The 23711-nt window shown below is 44.4% G+C and overlaps 1 long non-coding RNA gene across 1 annotated transcript; it reads right to left on the bottom strand.

The window, feature by feature from the left end:
- Nucleotides 1–5470: 5470 nt before the first annotated feature.
- Nucleotides 5471–11864, bottom strand: LOC123149135 (uncharacterized). The gene is made up of 5 exons (XR_006474407.1): nucleotides 10886–11864; nucleotides 10515–10611; nucleotides 9116–10375; nucleotides 6795–6885; nucleotides 5471–6130 (listed from the first exon to the last, which is right to left on the bottom strand). It is a non-coding gene; the product is annotated as an uncharacterized lncRNA (long non-coding RNA).
- Nucleotides 11865–23711: the final 11847 nt, after the last annotated feature.

Genomic DNA, 23711 nt, shown 5'->3' on the forward strand with positions numbered 1-23711 from the left:
CGTAGGGTCTACACACTTAAGGTTCGGTGACGCTAGGGTTGTAGAGATATTAGTATGCGGTAACCCGAAAGTTGTTTGAAGTCCTGGATGAGATTCCGGACGTCACGAGGAGTTCCAGAATGGTCCGGAGGTGAAGATTTGTATATAGGAAGTCCAGTTTCGGCCATCGGGAAAGTTTCGGGGGTAATCGGTATTGTACTGGGACCACCGGAAGGGTCCCGGGGGTCCACCGGGTGGGGCCACCTATCCCGGAGGGCCCCATGGGCTGAAGTGGGAGGGTAACCAGCCCTTGGTGGGCTGGTGCGCCCCCCATGGCCCTCCCCCTGCGCCAAGGGTTGGAAACCCTAGGGATGGGGGCGCCCCACTTGGCTTGGGGGGCAAGTCCCCCTTGGCAGCCCCCCCCCTTGGAGATCCCATCTCCTAGGGCCGGCGCCCCCCTAGGGGCCCTATATATAGTGGGGGGGAGGGAGGGCAGCCGTACCCAAGTCCTTGGCGCCTCCCTCTCCCCTCGTAACACCTCTCTCTCTTGTTGGAGCTTGGCAGCCCTGTCGAGATCACCGCTGCTTCCACCACCACGCCGTCATGCTGCTGGATCTCCATCAACCTCTCCTTCCCCTTGCTGGATCAAGGAGGAGACGTCTTCCCAACCGTACGTGTGTTGAACGCGGAGGTGCCGTCCGTTCGGCACTTGGTCATCGGTGATTTGGCTCACGACGAGTACGACTCCATCAACCACGTTCTCTTGAACGCTTACGCTCGTGATCTACAAGGGTATGTAGATGCACTCCCCTTTCCCTCGTTGCTAGATGACTCCATAGATTGATCTTGGTGATGCATAGAAAATTTTAAAATTCTGCTACGTTCCCCAACACCCGAGTGGCGATGAGGGGCGGGCTCGATGGTGGTCGATCCCCGGCGGCAGCAGCGACGAGGGGCAGCTCTTCTCGTCGGAACCGAGGAGGGGGGTCGATGCAGCGTATCGGCGCGGGAGGGTGGGGGGACGGCCCCGCGGCGTGATTCCGCCCGCATATTTGGTCGGAATCGCCAGCGGCGGACGGGCGGAAGCAAGGGCGGTCTGCGGCGGAAGAAGGTGGGGAAAGGCGCGTGAGCTGAAATGTCCTTCCCGCCAACTGCTTCTATGTGATGCAGGGCACCATAGCCGCGAGAGGGAAATCCGCGTATTCCCGGGTTGGGGTCGGGATTTTGCTGCGCCCCTCAAAAATTTTTGCGGACCTGAGCAGGATGCGGTGTCTAATCAGGCAGGTTTTTCCTCCCCTACTTGTATTTTAGCGGTTATTTTGCGGGTCGGGCTACCCGCATTTTAGCGGTTATTTTGTGAGTTGGGGGGTGCGGGATCTGCTAGAATTGCTCTGAGTCCATTGCTTGATGGGTTTTAGGGTCGAAAATGCTACACCTTTTTTGACACTCATCTCATCCTTTATTCATTCATGACGATCGTGGGATCGGTTACAATAAAAGGAATTACCGCCTCACGTGTGCATTCTGACCAGAAGTTCCGAGTAGAAAATCCAAAGTAGTTCATGCGTGACCTTATTTCTCTCTCTGTCACAATGTTGAATAGACCACATGTTTTTTCTTCTTCTTGATTTCGAAAATGCTACAACTAGGTAAACCTACAAACCTCTCCACCCCTTGAATTCAAGTGTGTGGGGCCCCCTCCTCTAATTTCATCCAACAGAAAAAATGTCACGCAAATCATTACGTCAATCACGTAAAATTGCTTACATAGTTACATAGGTGTAGCATCACTGGTTTTAGGGTAAACCTTACTACTTCTAAGACCATGTGATATTAAATCATCTCAACGTTGATTATATGGGTAGTTTTGTCAATTTTTGGTTGGTAATTTATAGAATACTAGTAGAGTGCCCGTGCATTGCCACGGGCTCTTGAAATAGTTTACAAGAATTACATGTTAAATTTCACACGTACAAACAAATATAACCCAAACACAATTATTGAATAATTGAAGTCCATTTTTGCAATATAAATTGATAACAAAAAGAAATATTAACGACATGTCCATGTAACAAACTGAGCGATGTTCGACTATAACATCTATTACAAAATTATCAATATCTAGATGATGTGCTTAAAAAATTCTTTCACAATATCAGAAAAGTTTTTCTTTAGCTTCATTCGCACGATGTTTTAGCAAGTATAATAAAAATTGTTTCCTCAACTCATACCCATCCTGCACAAACAATATATGTAGTTAGTATAAAATTTTTACGTTGAAGGTCCTAAAACATGTAACGGACGATACTCACCCTGCAAACCGGCTTGACCAATTCTTTACCGTTCCACCGGAGCATAAAATGAAAAACGAAATAGCCAGACACATTCCTGTAATTTTTTAAATTAATAATATAAAGAATATAGTGATAATAAAAATAAATGTTTTTATTATGAATTCGTTACCCGTCTATACTCGTTGAAATACCAAACGAAAATAAAAGTTGTCATTTAGATATATCAGAATTCCAACCAGGCCGCTTTATTTCATGTGCTTCTTTGAAATCCCTTGCAAAACTTCTAAATTTCAGTGCATGACTTAAAATTTTATCCTCTAACGATTGTGATGTTTGAATAGGGTCCATAATATATAGACGACGTGCCTCTTTGTCGATGACGTATAAGATGTATCGGCCGATAGATGCATAGGGAAGATAAATCTACAAGTGGAGCTGTTAGAAACAATAATAAACTATGATCCCCCGCAAAAAAAACAATAAGCCATGATAACAATAGACAAAATACTTTACTTATTATGTTGCATGATGAGATGTCGTTGTCTATCCCAGGCCAGCTATCAAATAATGGTGTCAACGTCTGGATAATTTCCTTCTCGCAAAACTTCCGACCTCGTGTTGACTCTAGCATCATGGACTGAGTAAAAAAAGAAATATCCTTTCAACATGTTGATACTAATGCTACATAGAATGAAGAGTTGCGATAACTTACACAAAATCTTAGATCCATGTAGTGTATAGGAGGGTCTTTGAACAATACTCCCTCGTCACATGCCAGTATACACACGGCGGTGTTGAAGCAATCATTGTCTATAGGCTGCTCCATGTTAAGTATGCACTGAAGTTTCTTAAGACTTAAGCCCATTGAATGAGGTGCAGAGCTCCGGACCCATTACTTCCTAAAAATTGGATGGTAAGAAGAATAATAATGTACATGCGCACATTAAATATTGATACATGAAACTTACTCCAAACACCCGGCATCATCGATCGACATGATGTAGTTGTAGAGGCCGGCAAGTAATTCACGTTGGTCCGTGAGTATGATAGTGATTAGGGCAAGACGTTTGTCTTTGACTACGTCAGATGGATTCTCGAGGATCTCGAGATCATCATTAGCTAAAGTTTCTTCATCGTCTGGTTGATGGTACATGGGACCTCCTTTTAGCTTATTCAGCTAAATGACAACTAATTTTCGTCGAAAGTGTTTCATATCTTCCTACAATATATATATATATATATATATATATATATATATATATATATATATATATATATTTTGAGATAAAATAATGAGATAATGTATAAAAATGAAATACCTGGATGAACTGGTTCCAGGTCTGATAGTGCATCTGATGTCCAATATTCCATATAATTTAGCATAAATAGTCCACATGATACGCTATAATATTATAAGATAATGCTTTCGAATATCATCCAGACGAATCAAATAACCAAACCATTGTAACAAGTTCTTACCCATCAGTTTGTATTGCCTCATAAAACTGCTCTACGACCGTCCATTTTGTAACATTGAGATCGGGCCACTTATGATCTTTGTTAAACTCCGGACTATGCTCTAATAACTATTTTATATATGAGAAATATTAGGGATTAAGGTCAAACAAAATATATGTTAAGATGAGAAAAAACAATAGATGGTTACCGTAGTAGCAAGGTCATTATGTTTGACCCAAGAACCAAGTGAGTCAAATACTTGAATCTCACGTTTTTCGCATTGGCGACTGCTATTATCCAATGGTAGCCCAGAATGTTAATCGGAAGGAATAACTGTTGTAAATATCATACAAGTCGGAGTCACAATTAGATATAAATATTAATAAATCATTATACAATGAATTAAATAAAAACAATCCATAATTATATGCATGGATAACGAGACAAGACTAACCATAAGTTGTTGGAGATAAGTATTAACATGATGTACGATGTGACGATATTTTGATGGGTCTATGTTTTTTCGTATTCTTTTATCTGGCCAGATACAAACATGCTAATAATGTGTACCTTTTCACCCGCTACAATGCATATAAATAAATCAAACACAGATATCAAATGGGGCGCCCGGCAGGCTTCCTAAAATTCATCCATGTGGATAGTCCGAACTCCCTCGAATAGTGGCAGCGACAATACCATAGAGTAAAGAATCTCATATCTCTCTCTCACACTTTTTTTTGTCAAACATCTCTCTCCCATTGGGATCTCTCTCACACACACTCCCTTCTCTATGTATCAGTAGCAGCGACATGAACATTAACAATAGTGTAGCAGCAGCGGCACGAATATCAACAGTAGTGTAGTAGCAGTGCCGCCCCTATGCACGGGCCGTCTCCCTGCCCTTCCCTGCTTGAGCGACGCTATCCCCTACCTTTCCCGCCACATTTGCTTGGCATTGTGCTCCCTCTGCTTTCCCTTCTATCTGGCTCATAAATAATAGCAAAGGATATAGGATTTAGAATGCTTAAGGTCTAAAATACTTTAATCTCTACCAACTGGAGGCACAGATAACTACATTTAAAAGCAAGCACAGATAATTACATTTAAAAGCAGGAACATATGCTATCTTCATCAGTAAGTAAAGAGTAAAAAAGCAGAGGACCAAAACAAAAATAATTAGGCAGGAATGTTATAGGTCATTTAAAGGCACAATGAAAATGTTGCAAACCATTGTACTGCTACCACTTACAAAATTTTAACAACAATTCTCAACTCCGCCAGCATGCAGTACATTTATTACTATAGGAGACTGGATACAAATTTCTTTGTAAAGAGTTTCATACACTCTTGTTAATGTGTAAGTACATCAAACATGTTTGAACAAGCAGGAATGATGAGGTAAAATCAAACCATGGATATCAGACTACCAACTCCCCATTAATAGTAGAGATAATTCTGGTGCACATGAGACGGTGTCATTATTTGTTTACCCGTTAAATCTCTTTTCCTGTTGTTCCTCCTCTATCCACTATCTCCCCCTCTCTTATCCAAACTTATCACCACTATCAATGGTGCAACCAGCTCTGACCACACCGGCAGTATACATTAAACAGATTCACTTAAGCAAACAAACAAATTTGGTTTCTAAATAACACTACTTATTGGGAATGTTGTCCGTATGTTCCATTTTAACCAGGAAGAAGTGATATGTTGTTGTCTTAAATCCACATTACCCTACAAGCACTAACCACATAATTTGTGGGTTCCTTTCCCATAGGATCATTACTTTCTCAGAGGATCATTAGATATATGTAGTATCTTACAACTAAGAATGAAAAAGTTAGGGTAAGGACAACATAACAAGTTGAAACACGGACGCATCAAGAGTTTGGTAAAGCAAGACACCATTTTATTTCAGATTGAGCCTCATAATGGAATTTAAAAACTTCCATGAAACTTGAAGCATTGTATGCTCTTGTCCACGAAGAGAGATATAGCCTTATAGCACCAGCATGCCTGTCTATGTTACTCCTCAAGCCAAACTATAAAACTTTTATCTGTCGACAACCTGTCCAAAGACACAGGCTAATTCCCCTCAAACTGTCCATTCCGCCACAAATATGCACAGGCATGCATCACCTTCCTCTTTGGTCTTCTCATTCGCGTGAACATCGTCGACATTGCCCACCATGCTTGCTCACATCTACTTACTCCTTGTCAAGTACATCCACGCTTCCAACTCTCACCTCATCACCATGCTCGTTGATGCATATGTCAAGTCCAGCCTCGTCACACATGTGGGTGTACAATTTTCATCTGACACATGAATGGCCATTGCCACGCTCGCCCTTCTCGTTTGTTACGCCCCTACTAACCTCACCGCCGTGTGCGTCCTTATCCTGAGAAAAATACATTCAGAACATTAAAAAAATCATAATATTTAAACGTTTTTTTGAGTCAATGGAAGATGCGGTTATGCACCTTCACTTCATTATCAGAGGAGTCAAAAGTTAGGATTTAATATAGCTTTCAACAGGAATAATGTGTATTATAATCAAGCATGGGCTAGGTTATCAATGAGAAGCATAATACAGAAGCAAGCTGAAGCTACCCACTCTTAGGTTTATAGTGTATACTACACTACATACTACAGAAGCATAATTTTGAGATTAACGCTACAACTTTGTCATGTATCAGGGTATCTTTGTTTTGAAAAGAACACATCATGTGTGGAATGTGGCTGGTAACATGTGCTCATTGTTCAGGGTGTGTCGAGATCTGCAAGTATTAGCACAAGAAACTCTTCAGTTGTAACACAATCTACCAATGCCTGAAACAAATAGAATTATTGAAATGGCCTACCGTCAAATTATTACCCAGAGTATATAACTTATTTTTCAAGTAAATAAGATCGCGTGTGAAAAGAGATATGTCCAAGCTATGATGAGAAGTTCATACCAATCATGTACATGAAAGCATTGACTATAGCCACTCCTGAAAAGTAGATTAGAAAAATAATGCAGACCAAAAAAACATGGTGAGCGAGTGAAAGACTGAACTTACCTTTACCAAGATTTCCGCATATGCCAAACAAATTCCAGCACTGACTTTTATCCAAGCGCCGCTCTGGCTCTTTTCCTTCATACGTATCACCCTGCAATGAAACATATCACATTAAAAATAATTAGAGGTATCCTGAAAAATAAAATGATAGCAATTAGTATTATTCAGTAAATGAACAATGAGATTTCTGGAAAATACATTGTAGTAACATATTACCATTTTTGTAGTACCATAAGAACATATTAAATTAGGCCAAGCTCTGGAAAACGCCCATTCTTTTCATGTTATTATTCATATAATGGGATTTCATAAGAAGAGCGAGAGAGAAGGGAGCATGATGGAATTATTAGTATGCCCATGTTACAAGCACATGCTTATAGAAGAACACGTTTCTGCATCTATCATAGATTTATAGTATGTCCTAGCTCTGTCGCCACAAAATGTGGGTGCATTATAGTTAGCATGGAAGAACACCGTCCGGTAACATCACCATGCCAAAATGTGGGATAATTAACTGTCCTCTGTAATCTTTTGGTGATAAGATTCATTGCTCTATCTATTATATCTCGTATTCTTCATGTTCTTTGCGCCATCAGTAGAGAAGGCAAAATAATTTCAATAGTTCCAAACATAAAATCCTGATGTTGCTCTCTTATCAAGTTAATCTGGAATTTCTACCAAAAAAAATGTTCCCTGTTCATAGAGATGCTTGACACAAATTGGTTTGATTTAATATAACCATCAGCGAGTGAGTGACGAAACTACATGCTCTCGGCTCTCAGGCCCATGTCAGAACTTGCATGTTCCTACACAAAGCTGGGGCAGCAACACCTTCCCAATGAGGAGTCGAGGCAAATCTGTGACTGATTGCGCCTCACAGACTCAAGGTTTCTGTAAACTGCTTAAATTATTCAAAGCATGATGACGGGGATGATATCCCATATATCTTTTGCGTACTGGTGTATCATATGGTCACTGCTGAACTTGGGGGAACCAGCTGTATTGAGCATGGACGTTTTTGTCTAAAGCCACAGGTAGAGACGGATATGATGTGATTAGGAGGATCAAACACTCTGAGTGACTATCTACCAGTCTATCTGTCTATGTGGAGTTAGTAATGAAATAGCAAACTAAAAATGTTAATCACACATGAAACAGAGTGGAAATATCCACGATAACGGAATAATGTTCAGAAATGAAAATCAGTTTTCTGAAGTTATTTTTGGATTGGAATGCATAGAACGACTTTCCTGAAGCTAGGTTCATCAAAGCTCATATATCAACAGCCGACATATGAGTAATTATAGCACATCTAGCACCTGCATTCTCTGATTGGCTATGATGTTCTTCCAACATACTGATAAACACTTCAGTGTGAAATAAGAAATATTCCTAACAATCAGTGAAGTCGTTCATAGTGAAACACTGATGTACCATTGGGTAAAACTTGCACAGAGGCATAGGCATATAACTGTCATATTCAAATGCGTTGAAACCTAACGAATCTAAATCTAACAATGTCATTCTTGTGAAATATCATCCAAAAATAGTTAATATAATAAAGAAGAGAAGTAGACACACTGAGCAAAACATGAGAAATATTTTGCTTTTCGTTAATACAATGATCAAGATAGAAATGCAATGATTAGAGGGGACACAAAAAAGGCCTTGGCATTAACTCACATGAAGTGAAATAAATAACAGGTTTGTGGTAACACTCCAATCTGATGCACAAGAACTCTGAATAAAGCATCACCAAATCGAGAAATACTTGGTTCTATAGTCCCATGCATTTACATTTCTACACTTTCAAGTTTTTGGATCAACGACACTAAATAAACAGAGCATCTAACAAAAAGACATTATGTTACGAAAGCATTTCCCATGTCTTCTGTTATTAGGTCTATACAGGATAGTGTTAGGCCAAAAAAGTGAAAGAGTGTAATGAGAAGGTCTAGCAAGTATATTGTAATAATTTCCTTTAAACTGCAGTTTTTTAAAATGAGCTCATTTACTGTTGGTTTGTCATATTTAGGTGTAGTCGAAAGAGAATCCAACTCAAAAGCTAGCAAAGCTCCATCCTGGATACGACAGAGTACGGGCATATTTAAGCATTGACTGCTTGATCAATTGTGGCTTGTTAAATATTAATTGTACCTAGTTAAATAGTAATTGTCCCTACTTACATGGTATAAGGAACACTTTCTCAACAAATGCAATGCTTCGGTAACTACAAACCATAATGCTTCAGTAACCACACAGTTTTTCTCTGTTTAGTTGCAAGAACAGGGCGAGTAGAAACTTTTTTTTGCCTTCATTACCTCGCAGATTGAAATAGAAAGTGAGGCACCCTGACTCGATGTTCCTGAAGGCGCCCTCGCTATGGCCTAGTTCACCCTTCTCAGGGCCAGGAGTAAAACCACAGCTTGCCTCCTCAAAATACCAGCAGAACCAACTCATCAGGCATGCAATCAGGATAACAACATATCATTCAGAGTTCAAACCAAGTAAACAAACATATGCATCAGGCACTGGTGCATCCAAAGTTTAACTCTATTCTCCTCCCACTTAATGGATGAGGCAAATCTTTTGCCTTCGTTTCGGAAAAAAAAGTTTAACTATATCAAGAGCTAAAAACAATTAGCATGTCATATATGGCAATCTGTAAGAGATAAAATAATAGCCATATAGATACCAGACCTTACTCCCTTACAAGGCAGTGTCATAAAAAACTCTTAAATCAGCACCAGGATCAATTCACTACACCAAACCAGTCATCATGAACTGATGATACTTGGGGTAACTTGTCCAAATGAAAATAAAATTAAACCATGGTGGTTCAGTTTCAAATAAAAAGTGCATATATCAGTTCGAAGTGGACTCGCCACGCGTTGACTGAAAAATAACTCATGTGCCAAGAAACATAATCTTACATCTGACTTTTAGCTGACAGCAAAATGGCTCATTCAAATCAAGCAACTATCTAAGATGCAACCTTTATTTGTCATCAAGCACTGAAGAGCTTGTTGTGCATAGATTGATGCCCAGGAGAAACAGAGGGGGCTAAAAAACACATCGCTCAGGGCTTGTAGATCTGGCCATCAATAATTGCGAGGTGTGCTATTATGACCACCACAATACCATGGGTGGAAAAGCCACTTAAACTTTCAGTTTAGAACAATACATGAACGAGCTTTCTAACTTCTAAACTATGCAGGCTTACAAAACTAAAAACCATACATGACCACAAGTTTGCTGCAACAAATTCAAGAAGAATTCGCCACAGCAAACTGAACCTGAAAGATAACCGATATATATGATCCATGTTGTAGGACACCGTAAACAACAAAAAGGAAATGAAGTACGTACTATTATGCATCTGAACCATATTGACTACTGATGTAACCTGTGTTGATGAATCTGAAAAGGCTGCGACTTGCTCAGAAATTCAAAGTGCGTCATAACAAGCTTGATGGAGCCGCACACACTCTCGAAGGCGACGAGGGAGAGGTCGATGCAGGTGATGTCGCCGCCAGAAGCTCCAGCACATGTCGCTAGTTGCCGCACCTGACCTCAAGGATCTGCAACACATCAACCCACAACATATACTCAAATCAGTAAATGACAGAGTCCCACACGAGTGACATCAAGAATGAGTGGTGGATGCAGCTTCCAGAACATGCATCAAGTGAGCGAGTTCCAAATCATCTAATCACTTACAAAGAGAACTCTGTCATGTGACTGAATACCACGTCTCAAAGATGACCATGTGGGTTGAGGCACGAGCAAGGGTGAAGGCACCATTGTTTTGACCATGCTGTGACAAAAAGAGTGATGGGAAATTAGGAGCACAAGCAAAGGTGTTTGGCTAAATTCAAGAAATCAATCCAAATCACAGAGTGGGGAAATTAATCTAATCTTGTCAAGGAAGATATTTACGTAATTGAACTAATATAATCAATTTCCGAAGAGAAATAGGCAAATCGTAGACAACTTTCAACATCAAGAACTGTATGTTTGCATGAGCACACAGGAAGGGGATGTCATGCCTTGTAAGGGAAGAGCAACAAATCGACAAGTTGTCGGCTGACCTGGAGGAGAACCAGAGCACGTTGTCTTCTCCACTCCTTCACGAGGCGGTACTTGACAGCCATGGTGAGAAACCGGCATCAGGATACATGTGCAAACAACGGAACCAACATCTCTGTAGGCGGACCAGACCAAATCCATCAGGTACCCAAGCCAATGGATGCGAGGGGTGGATGCATTTATCATATCAGAGGGGCAACAGGGAACCCGACAATGGTGCATCTAGGCGTGCGAGAGCAAGCCACACAGGAGCCTGGTGACGAGCCAAGGGCCACCCCGGCGCGAGCCAGGGCCGGCAGAGCACAGTGGACGGAGGGCCAAATGCGGCTGGCAGACGCAGATCCGCGGATCTCCGGGCAGAGCGTCGCCACCGGCCCGTGGAGTCAAGCGGGAGTGGGGGAAGCGGGCGGTGGAGGAAGGCGCTGGGGTTGGGGTAGCTGTCGGACGAAAGGACAGATCCGGCGATGATGTAGCCATCGCGCGCGACCCGATCTGTGCGCCGCAAGCAAGCCCAACGGCGGCCAACAAGTGCCGTGCAGAGTGCCGCGATGGGGAGGAGGTGGGCCATGCGGGCAACCGAGTGCCGTGCAGGTCAAGCTGGCCGCCAGCGGGAGGGCAGCTGACGGCCACCATGAGCGAAGGTGAAGATCGGATCGAGGGGAGGAGAAGCTCACACGAACGGACTTGGATTTCGACGGGAGACGCGTCCCTGCTCTGAGGAGCCGCCTTCGCCGCCGCCGCCGACTGCACTCTCAAGCTATCATGGCGGGGCAGCGAGGGTAAGAAACCCTAGCGGTAGCCGAGCGTGGGGGTGGGGGGTTGGAGTGCTGTTGCGTGAGGGAGTGGAGAGGTGGAGATGCTCCTGCAGCCGTGCCCGATAAAGAGGTCGGGCCGGCGGAGCAGCAGGGGCGGCAGCGGAGCGGGAGATGAGGGCGACGGCGGCACGGGAGATGGGGGAAAGAGAGAGGTCGCATCGGGATCGAGAGGTGGGGGCGTTGTACTAGTTTTTGCGGGAGGGGTGGTGCGAAAAAAAAATCTACGAAGGTTAACCTACGAAAAAACCGGAAAAAAATGGTGGGACGAAAATTGACCAGCGGAGACTACCAACTGCTCCATTAGAAGTAGAGATATCTCGTTGTGACCACTCTCGTCTAGCCTGTGGGTTACCGTCACCGGACATTGGAGGCACTTGTATATCTATCTATCTATCTATCTATTTATACCTCTATATATCTATCTATCTATCTATCTATTCTATACTAGTAGAGTGCCCGTGCATTGCCACGGACTCCTGAAATAATTTACAAGAGTTACATGTTAACTTTCTAATGCCTCGCTCTATCGTAGATCCAGACCCGCCACTGATTCCACCCCGCCTTGGCCACCGCCTGCCACCGCGCTGCCCCATCGCGTTCGCCTTCGCCTGCCCCGACCCTGCCCGCCTCCTCTCCGGCCATCTCCGCCTCTGGTCCATCCTTCGCCTGACCCCGCTCCGTCCGCCTCCTCTCTGGCGCTGCTCCGTCCGCCGCCCGCTCCGTCTGCCTCCGTCCCGCGCCGCACACCGTCGCCCCGCTCCGTCCGCCTCCGCCCCACTCCGCATGTCGCCGCCCCGCTCCCCGCTCGGCCGTCGCCCGCTCCCCGATGGCGCCGAAGAAGACGCCGAAGGGCAAGTCCGGTTTCTTCGGCATGAGGGCGAAGCCCTCCGGGAACTTCGGACTGGAGTTCTCCGACGCCGAGCAGCGTTCGTGGCTCGGCACGTAGCCCACTGCCGATGAGGTCGTGCCTACGACGTGGCGGTGTGGCGTGCCGGACGGCCGAAGACGGACCTAAACTTTCCGGAGGTCGAGTCCCAGGCGGTGGCGGAGTGGTTCGTGACGCGGGGCATCCGTATGGGGGAGATGCCGGCTAAGAAGGCGAAGAAGAGACCGGCGGTTGTTGTCGCTCCCAGCAAGAGCGATGAGGCGGTGATGGCTTGGTTTGAGCGATTTGTAATTTGCTGCAAAGCCATCTCTAATGAAAATGCTATTTGCTACATTTTTTAAATAGAAAAATTATTCCGATGAGCCAGCCATAACTCAACAGACCAATCTCTAATGAAATGCTATTTGCTATATTTTTTAAATAGAAAAATTATTTCGATCAGCCAACCATAATTCACCAATCCGAACCCACAATTTCTAAAGTAAAGAAATTATTTCCCTTGATAGATCAAATGCCAAAGTGGCGTTTGCCCGACTGCTATGTTCCTACACACACATTGCAAATTATTTTTCAAATCAAGGAATTAAGAAAAAGAAGAATATCATGATGTTCGTGGCACTTGCCAGGTCTGCCATGCTACCATGGCATCGTCTTTTTAGTCTCTACCCACATGCCGACTTGAGAAATAATCTTCGGATATACCCATTGCTAATACACTCACGTACATAATGGCCCTTGGCTGATTGATTTGGCTGGCTCTTAACACAAGCACACAACATACAAAATCAGTCAATGGCCACACGTATGCATTGTTTACTTTATTCCAATTGTGATGCAATCGTGACACCTACTCGCCCCGTCCGCTCGCCCGTCACGGTAATTGCCTACTCGCCGCTGGTGCCAACCGCTCGACCTCGCCACCGCCGCTCACCACTCAGTCTTCACCGGCTGCCCATTGCCTCTTGCACCACCCGCGTGCTCGCTCGGCCCAATGTTGTTGATTGGAATGCGGGACTGAAGGTAATCCATGGACAGGTTTTAGTTCTGCTTGGCATTAATATTTGGTACTTGTCAATCCATCTAACGCACAAAAAATCGACTCTCAGACAGAAAAGTGATGTCTTCTCTAAAAACTCGGTGACAAATGAATCTAGTAGAAGTAAAAATGGTAAGAAGCACTCAGCTCAAACTATAACATAGCTAAAATTAATTAATTTAACAACTGTGGTTCAATAGTTGGAACACTGCAGTTTTCTTTATACGGACTTATACTAAAGATAATTTAGGTATGGGAGAGAAAAACATCACCTCCAATCATTAACATCCCAATATTCTGACGTAGATTTGGCACTGACTTCTCTAGATGAACAATGATCCCAATGTCCCTCTTACTGGATAGCAAGTCCAATGTCAACAGCAATACGCAATAGGGAGCGACATCTGAAATCTTGTGGTCCATAGCAATTAGAGTCCTTCTCAAGAACTTATCCTGCTTCGATAACCACATATGAACCAACCATAGAAGCTCCATGGCCTGAAAAATTGGATGTGGGGAGCCATGCTTATAACATTTAGACCTGTGACCAAGGCATATATCAAGACCTTTTGCCAAACGTGAATTTCAATCCAAAATGATTACAGTGGACTTAGATATAGAAATACCTTCCTTGGTTTATTCCCTTAATTTTCCAGTCTGTGTGCATATAAATGTTACAAGAAATCAAAACCCAAGAGGTATTAGCAAAAGAAGGCACTACGAACTGAGAGAAGTAATTACCTCTTCTAGTATAGTCTCAAACACTTTCCATATCTTTTGTACGAGCTCTTGCTGAACTTGAGAGTCATTATTGTCATAAAGCTCATAACTGAAAGACAATATAAGATGTTATATTAGTTGCATCTTTATTGGGTTTAGCATGTCTATGAACATATAGAACATAGATAAAGCTGTACCTCTCAAGATCATGGTAAAAAAGCAGAGTCGTCTCCACTTGTGTGGCACATGAAGAAAATTTACTGGATCGGAACACACACCAGCACTTGTTCTCTTTATGGACCATGGCACAAAATTTGTGATATCAGCAAAAGGAATTTCTGGCGCTATTCTCAATGTTCTATTCATTCACACGCAATGGAATTATCTGTAACATTATATATGTACATGATGCATACTGAAGTATAAGCATAATCTCTCATTTTGTTAAAAAGGTTGCCTTTTTGTACATGGATTATCAAAACCTGTCCTATAAATTTTCATATGCTAGAAAAAGGCACTACTTTTAGACGTACCAAAATACCAAAGTGAAATATATTTAGTATATCCATCGTTCATGGAGGCATGTATTGATGATGCCCCACATGGGGGGCCTTATTTAGAAGCTGATTGTTCTTATAAAGGTGAATGTGGGCATGTGCGTACTCATATGAAGGTGAATTTGCCTCCCATTTATGGTCTTAAGATTTGTTGGAGATTAGAGAAACTAAAACAGACATGTCTGATGGTGGTCATGTTTATTATTCCTGCAATTTCAGAGGTGTATATATTGACTATGGTAGTTGGCAACCATTGTTGCAGTTCTCCCTATTCTCAAAATAATTATGCAAATCTCAGATGATAATAGTACAAGGATGCCCAAAAATCTAAAGTAGAAGTGAAATAATGCTATTGTTTTTACTTCTAAAAGAGTAGCCAATATGATAATCTAAACTATAACTTCAGATGCTTACACGCACCTTGGGTAGTTGTCACCAATAAATTTTCTCCGATCAATAGTCAGTATTTCAACACTCCATAAAGCATGATTTGCATTATTTTTACCACGTATAATGAAAATCACTAGTAACTTCATATCTCATTTGCTCACCAATGGCAACTGGAATGTGTGTGCTGGAATAGAGGCCTGAAATACTGTAAGCCTGGCAAAGAAGCACCGTAAAGTTGTCACTCCCAGGAAACTCCATGAATATTAATGTATTTTGGAAAGGAGGCAAAGTTCAATTTCCAAGTAGGTGGGCATTGTACAGCAATGAGTTTACTAAACTGTACTCCCTCTGTTCCTAAATATAAGTCTTTTAAGAGATCTCGATAAGAACTACATACGGATGTATATAGACATATTTTAGAGTATAGATTCACTCATTTTGCTCAGTATGTAGTCTGCATTGGAATCTCTAAAAAGACTTATATTTAGGAACGTAGGGAGTACATATTACAATGCACACTTGTTGTACTGGCATAGTTTAGATTATAATCGGTTTATAGGCATAAACAAATTAAATTACTCATAAATATTTAAACCAGACAGATGGTTGATTATGTTTAAACCAGACAGATGGTTTCATTCAGTGGATTAGAGCGAACAAACACGCATCAATGATTATTAGAGGAGTTGGGGCAGGAAATCAAGTGACCAGAATTGAACTCTCTCTCTCTCTCTCTCTCTCTCTCTCTCTCTCTCAATTCAAGGCAATTCATTAATATATGTTGCTCCTTTCAGTTCAGGGCCTTCCTTTTCTTGTGCCAGCACACATGCCACCTAAATCGATATGGTTGAAACACATGCCATCACACATGCCACCTACATAGAAATGGCTGACACACCATTCTAAGGAATACATTACACATAACCTTGATGACAGAACTACTCCCAATGTAAAATATTTGTAAGCCTAATTGAGAACTATGTCAGAAAATAAAATAAAATAAATTTGTCACTATTGTATTCTTGTAAAACAAATTATCACTCGTGTTCTTGGTAAACACGATGAGATGTAAACAGTCAATGAGATTATTAGAAGTGATAAAAATGGAAATGCACAAGAAGCACAACATATTAACAAAAAAATTAGAGCAAGGACTGACATGACGATAGGAAAAATGAATAATGAGGTTATTAGAAGTGATAAAAAAAGAAATGCACAAGCAATACAAAATACTAAAAAGAATTCTAGAAGGTTTCACATGACTATGGGCAAATGGTTTTTGCTTTCAGCGAATTTATGGAGACAACAGGTGGCTCTGAGCTTGGCAACCTAGCATGTACTGAATATATCTTTGAATGACTTACTGCAAGTGTGTGTCATTAAAGTAACGAAATTGTTCTTCACAAGCTTGATTCCTGATAATCAAGGGCCAATGCATCAGACTTATGCATAGAAAAGAGACCAAGTTGATGCAAAACTCTCACATATTACAACACCGCTGCCACTGCAATTCAGGCAGCTCCTTGTGTGCCGCCTTGTTCTTCTATATCCGCAACAAGTTCATTTGGTCCACAAATTGTTTGGCCGAATGCACTTATTAACATTACAACACATAGGCAAGCTAGAAATCTTCGCATAAGGGGGATACCTTCTTCCTACATGAGATTAAAAAAATGTACATCAGACTTCAAAGCAAAACGATCCTTGACGATTGAGGGAATCAAATTTCAGAGGACCACCAGGGGCCCCATCTTGCTGTGACTGGTAGTGAGGAGCAGCCCCAGAGTAGCATCATGTATCATAAAAGTCATGCTTGGAGTGAAAACAAACAAACTTGCATCGTAATCTGCTACCAACTGTACACTGCATGTTACCTACAAAGCAAACTAAAAGAAAAGTATTTCTTGTTTGAGAACCGAAGAGACATGCACACATATCATGGTATGAAAAGATAATAGAGTTGCAATTTGATGCAATCATCAAGATAGGTTTGAGTGTCGTGAGGATGGAGTCAGAGCTTCACGGCCACCTGAAGCGAAGAAGTGCAGTCGTATTGGATTTAACAGGAGCCGGTCATCATCACCATACAGCAAGAGATGCAAGCAATTGGTCGCCGGACCCACGCAGTCCCGACCATACATGCGATCGCAAACCTCGCAACATGAAGATCAGAACACAAAATTTGAATCAATTTGGTCCTCTTCTCCCGAGAGAATGAATGAATGAATGAGCTTACCACATCTGAATCTGTTGTTGCCGCTACAAGTCAGGCTTATAGCAATAGAACTTGCAGCCCCTGCTGAACGCGAATGACAGCCATTGAACAAATCACAATTACACCCCACTCCATGAACATATTTAATTTGCATTCCAAGGTACCAGATGATGCCGACGGCAAAGGGGTCATGGCCGTAGATGATGAAGCAGAGGTCGGCGCTGACGAAGTCCATGAAGGCGCCGAAGATGGCCACTGGGTCCTGCCCTGCCATGTTGGCATCGCCGGGGAAGCCAGGAACGCATGGTCAAACGTACATTAGCAGGAAGCACACACACACATTAGCAGGAAGCACACACAGCGGCAGGGCACATCACGTACACATGCTGGGTACAAACGAACAATCTTATAGTACACAAAAAACAGAGCAAGGATAAATAAATTTGCTTTCTCAAGAAATAAATTAGGGTTCACAGGAACTTCTTGAAAGCTGAATAAAACTGTTGCTTATTGATTGATTTGGTGCGGCATACAAGAGTATATAAGAGGGTACAAACCGACTTGGGGTAGGGGTACAAAACTGACTTGGACTAGAAGTCGTATACCATAAGGACTACTCTAACATCCCCCCGCAGTATCAACGGCAGGCTCGACGACGGTGAGACTGAAACATATATCTTGAAACGGCTTAGTAGGCAGTGCCTTGGTGAAAATGTCAGCAAACTGAGCCGTAGAGGGAACATGAAGCACCTGAACCTGACCAAGAGCAACCTTTTCACGAAGAAAATGAATATCAATCTCAATATGCTTTGTGCGTCGGTGTTGAACTGGATTGCCGGTCATGTAGACTGCTGATATGTTGTCACAATAGACAATAGTGGCCTGCTCAATAGGCCTGTGTAGCTCGGAGAGTAACTGTCGAATCCATATTGTATCTGCAACGGCATGTGCCACAGCACGATACTCAGCCTCGGCCAACGAACGTGAGACTGTAACCTGTCTTTTCGAAGACCAAGAAATCAAATTGTTACCAAGAAAAACACAAAAAACGGAAGTGGACCTTCGAGTGTTAGGACAACCAGCCCAGTCTGCATCAGAGTATGTGGTAAACGGGTTTGGAGAAGAATTATTGAGGTGGAGACGATGATTGAGAGTTCCTTTTAGATACCGAAGAATGCGTTTAACATGATTATAGTGAGGAACCCGGGGATCATGCATATAGAGACATTCTTGTTGAACAGCAAAAGAGATTTCAGGACGAGTAATGGTGAGATATTGGAGAGCACCTGTTAGGCTACGATAGAGAGTACGATCGGAAAAGGGTTCACTGGTAGCCGAAAGTTTAAAACTAGTATCGACAGGAGTGCGAGATGATTGACAGTCAAGCATACCAGCACGGTTAAGAAGAAGAATATACTAGCGTTGGGAAAGAAAAAGGCTGGAGGAATCTCGAACGACAGCAATGCCTAAGAAATGCTGAAGGAGTCCTAGGTCAGTCATAGAAAATTCAGACCTAAGAAGAGAGACAATACGATCTAAGAACTTTTGAGAGGATGCGGTAAGAGTGATATCATCTACATAAAGAAGTAAATAGGCAGTGTCAGAAGTTTGATGATACACAAAAAGAGAGGTGTCGGAGAGAGATGGAGTGAAGCCTATTGTTTGGATGAAGGAAGAGAAGCATTGTAACCAAGCTCGTGGGGCCTGTTTAAGACCGTAGAGAGATTTCTGAAGAAGACATACATGAGTTGGAAAGGATGGATTTTCAAAACCCAGAGGTTGCTGGCAGTAGACAGTTTCTTGAAGGGAACCATGGAGGAAAGCATTTTTAACATCAAGTTGGTGAATAGGCCAGGAAAAGGAGACAACAACACTAAGAACGGTGCGAATGGTGCTAGGTTTAACAACAGGAGAAAAGGTTTCTTCATAATCAATTCCTTGTTGCTGAGAAAAGCCACGACAAACCCACCTGGCTTTATATCATGAGAGGCTCCCATCGGAGTGGAACTTTTGGCGAAAAATCCATTTGCCAGAAACAATATTTGTATTGGGAGGACGAGGAACAAGTTGCCAGGTGTTGTTTTGAAGTAAAGCATTATATTATTCTTGCATGGCAGCGGCCCAGTTGGGATCAAGTAGAGCAGTTTTGTAATTCTTTGGGAGGGAAGTGAGAGATACGAAGGTATGAAGGTTTAGGCGGTTTTGGGGTTGATGAAATCCTGATTTGGCCCTAGTACGCATGCGATGATCATTAATTGGGGCTGCTGTAGGAATAGCACGAGGGGGTATGGTGGGTACGGGTTAGTCCGGCGCATCGGAAGAGTCGGACGAAGGAGCAGGGCTGGGTGATGGAGTGGGAGTAGGGGCCGGGGGTGGTGGGGAGGGAGCAGGGGTCGGAGGTGTTGGGGACGTCTCGGGTGGGGTGAGGGTAGGGTTGGTATGGGCTATGGCGGGTGTTAATGGTGGTGGTGGTGTGTTGTGTTCAGCAGGTAGGGGAGTATATAGTTGGAAAGGACAGGGAGAGGGGGTGTTTGCGGAGCTAGGGGTGTTTGATGGTGTAGTAGTGCGTTGTGAGAAAGGAAAAATGTGCTCAGCAAACGTGACATGACGAGAGACATGAACATGTCTGGTGTGAAGGTCGAGACAGCGATAGCCTTTGTGCTCGTCAGAGAAGCCAAGAAAGGCACATGGGATAGAGCGTGGTGACAATTTATTTGCAGAAGTGGCATAGGCATTGGGAAAACAGAGACAGCCGAAAACACGAACCGCGGAGTAGTCGGGATGGGAAAGAAAGAGGGAATAATAGGGAGTAGTGTTGGGTTTAGTTTTAGAAGGGCGAATATTTAGAAGGAAGGTGGCCATGTGTAGGGCTTCAGCCCAAAACTTGGGAGGCAGAGATGATTGAATGAGGAGAGTGCGAACGATATCATTGAGGGTGCGAAGAGAACGTTCGGCTTTACCATTTTGAGGGGATGTGTAGGGACATGAGAACCTTAGCAAGATGCCATGTTGTAAGAAGAAAGTATGATTTTTAATGTTATCAAACTCGCGACCATTGTCACATTGGATAAAGCGAATTGGGAGGAAGAAGTGAACAGACATATAGCGTTGAAAATTAAGAAAGAGAGAATGGACCTCAGATTTGTTGCGTAGAGGAAAAGTCCAAACAAAGTGGGTGAAATCATCTAGGATAACAAGGTAGTATTTAAAAACCGAAACACTTGCAATGGGAGAGGTCCATAAATCACAATGTATTAATTCAAAGGGATAAGTGCTACAAGAGCTAGAGGAACTAAAGGGAAGACGCACATGTTTGCCTAATTGACATGACTCGCAAAACACAGAATTATGAGAGTCCCTATTACATGGTATGGTAAATTCACTAAGCATAGAAGCTAAGACGATAGGGTTGGGATGGCCCAAGCGACGATGCCAGAGATCGACGGAGGCCATCATGGATGTTGGAGGAGTGGCGGCAGGAACTCCATTAAGAGAATAAAGATCACCGGAGCTATTGAAGCGAGCGATCTCTGCCTTGGTCAGGTAATCCTTCATAGATAAACCAAAAGGGGCGAATTTAGCCGAAACTAGATTGTCGCAAGTAAATTGGCAAACAGAAATAAGATTTTTAATGAGGGAGGGTGCAACTAGAACATCGCGAAGTAAAAGAGGTTTAGTGGAAGAGGGAAGTTGAGCCTGACCAACACAATATATAGGAATAGATGATCCATCTCCAAGGGTAATGGGAGGGAAATGAGATTTAGTGCAAGATGATAACCAATTACTAGATGCAGACATATGACTAGAGGCCCCTGAATTAAAGATCCAATCCGTACCTGAGTTTCCTTGTGCGGCAAAGTTATTCATGGCCTGGAGAAAAGCGGCTTGATCCCAGCTCGGCGTCGCAGGTGAGGGTGGCGTCAGGAGTAGTGCCGGCGGATATGATGGTGAAGGCAGTAGGGCCGGCTGGGGAGTGTAGTAGGCGCCGCCGTCAGTGGAGTAGTGAGCATAAGGAGCATACGTCGGGACGGCGTGAGAGGCATTGACCGGCTGTGGTGAGGGTGGCGTCGGGAGCAGGGCCGGCTGAGGTGTGTTGTAGGCGCCGCTGTCGGTGGTGCAATGACCATACGGAGCATACGTCGGGGCAGCGTGATAGGCATTGGCCGGCTGTCAGGGGTTGAGAACCCCGGGAGCACCAGTAAGCGGCCGAAGGCCGGGTTGCCAGACACCTGAGTATGCCGGCGGAGCACCGAGGGCGGACGGAGCGGACCAGGGCATGGGCCATGCCTGTACGAGCCCCGTCCAAGGATCATGAGGAGGCCGCCATGCAACCGCAGATGGAGCACTGGTGGGTGGTGCAGGACTCGGTGCTGGTGATGTCGTAGGCGGAACCGAACGAGTCAACGACGGCTTGTAGATAGGGTTTTTGCCGCGGTAGTTCGGACTAGGGCGCCAGCCTGGGGGCGGTTGAGCAGATGACGATGCGGACGACCCAGCGGCAGGAGACGGCATGGAAGGCGACGCTGGTGTAGACGACAGAGGAGGACGAGCCGCAACATGAAAGACCTTGGGGTGAGAGTCCTTGCGAGCTTGTGTTTCCGCCGCGAGTTGTAGCAGGGAACGAACTTCAGCGAAGGTAGGAGGAGGCCGTATCATCGGTATGAACGAGGCTTGCTTGTGAAAGTCTTCGCTGAGGCCGACAACGACGATGTTGATTAGCTGTGAGACGTTGACTGTATCGCCGAGTTCGCGGAGCTCATCACTAATGGTCTTAACGCGCTGGCTGAACAGGTTCACCGGGGCGTCTCCTTGCACCATATTGCGAAGCTCGGTGTGGAGAGCGTTTTTCAGAGCGTCGGTGTTCCTTTGGAAGAGCTGACGGAGGAAGTGCCAGATGTTGGCAGCGGTGGTGCCGTCGTGATCGAGCATGTTAAAGATTTCGGTGATGATGCGGGTGTAGAACCACTTGACGATCGCGAGATCATCTTTCAACCATTGCGGATCGTCGGGGTGGGAAGACAGTTGGCGGCGACATGCGAGCGCAGGTTGCAGCGGCCGAGGTGGAGATCGAAGAGATGTCTCCAATGGTAGTAGTTGTGGGCGGCGAGATCAAGAACTATGGGGATGTAGGGGCTGACATCGAAGATTGTGTCAGCAAGAGATATTGGTGCGGCGAGGATGGGTGTAGGGTAGTTTTGTGGAGCTATGGTGAGGGCCGAGAGAGAAGCGGCCGCGGCGTTGGCAGCCTTGGCGATGAGCGCGGCCCGGCGCTTGAAGTAGCCGGGCGGCGGCGGCGGCATAGGCGGAGCCATACCCTAGACTCTGGGACCGGTATCTGATACCATGAAAGCTGAATAAAACTGTTGCTTATTGATTGATTTGGTGTGGCATACAAGAGTATATAAGAGGGTACAAACCGACTTGGGGTAGGGGTACAAAACTGACTTGGACTAGAAGTCGTATACCATAAGGACTACTCTAATACTTCTCAACGTGCTTTTGTTGCACATTCTCGGATAAAATTTGCAGTGCCCATTGCTCTGCTTTGAGACTGCAGAAAGCAAACACAAAGTGAACAGAAAGTGAACATACATGTTCCTCTCGATTCAGGGCACGCCGCCGCTCCTCACTGGCCGCAACGCCGCCACGCCCTGCCATTGGGTTATGCGATTGCCTCGGTGCCGTCGTCCTACGGGTCAGGGGGTACACACTTCAGGGGCTGCTCGCTGGCCGCAACGCCGCCACGCCCTGGGGTTACGCCGCCAAGCCCTTGCGGCGGTCCGCGCCGTCGTCCCATGATTCGGGGCCCTCGACCATGGCACAATCGATGAGTCTGACAGAGGCAGCAGATCACTAAGTTCTGGCCCCTATGCGCCTCGGATGTGACGGCAACAGCAGGGCACCAATGACTCGCGAGCGTCGGCCAGTGCCCGGGGAGCTGAGGAGTCGGCGGCGTCGGGCAGGGCGAGGAGATTGGAGAGAAGAAGAGAACAGCAGCGCGAGGACGCGAGGAGTGCATGCGTCGGGAGGATTGTGTCCAGGGCTTGCGTGAACGGCTTGGTCTTCGGCGGCCACCTCGAGCCCCTTCCGTCACGGCTGCGCGATCTCAAATCCGGGAGCCGCTTCCTTGACGAGCATGTGCGCTTCGCGGACGTGGAGCTTCGCCGCCTCACCTTGACGAGCAAGCGGATCCGACAATGAGGAGAAGG

Source organism: Triticum aestivum, chromosome 7A (genome assembly GCF_018294505.1).
Source record: "Triticum aestivum cultivar Chinese Spring chromosome 7A, IWGSC CS RefSeq v2.1, whole genome shotgun sequence".
In the NCBI taxonomy this organism is placed as follows: domain Eukaryota; kingdom Viridiplantae; phylum Streptophyta; class Magnoliopsida; order Poales; family Poaceae; genus Triticum; species Triticum aestivum.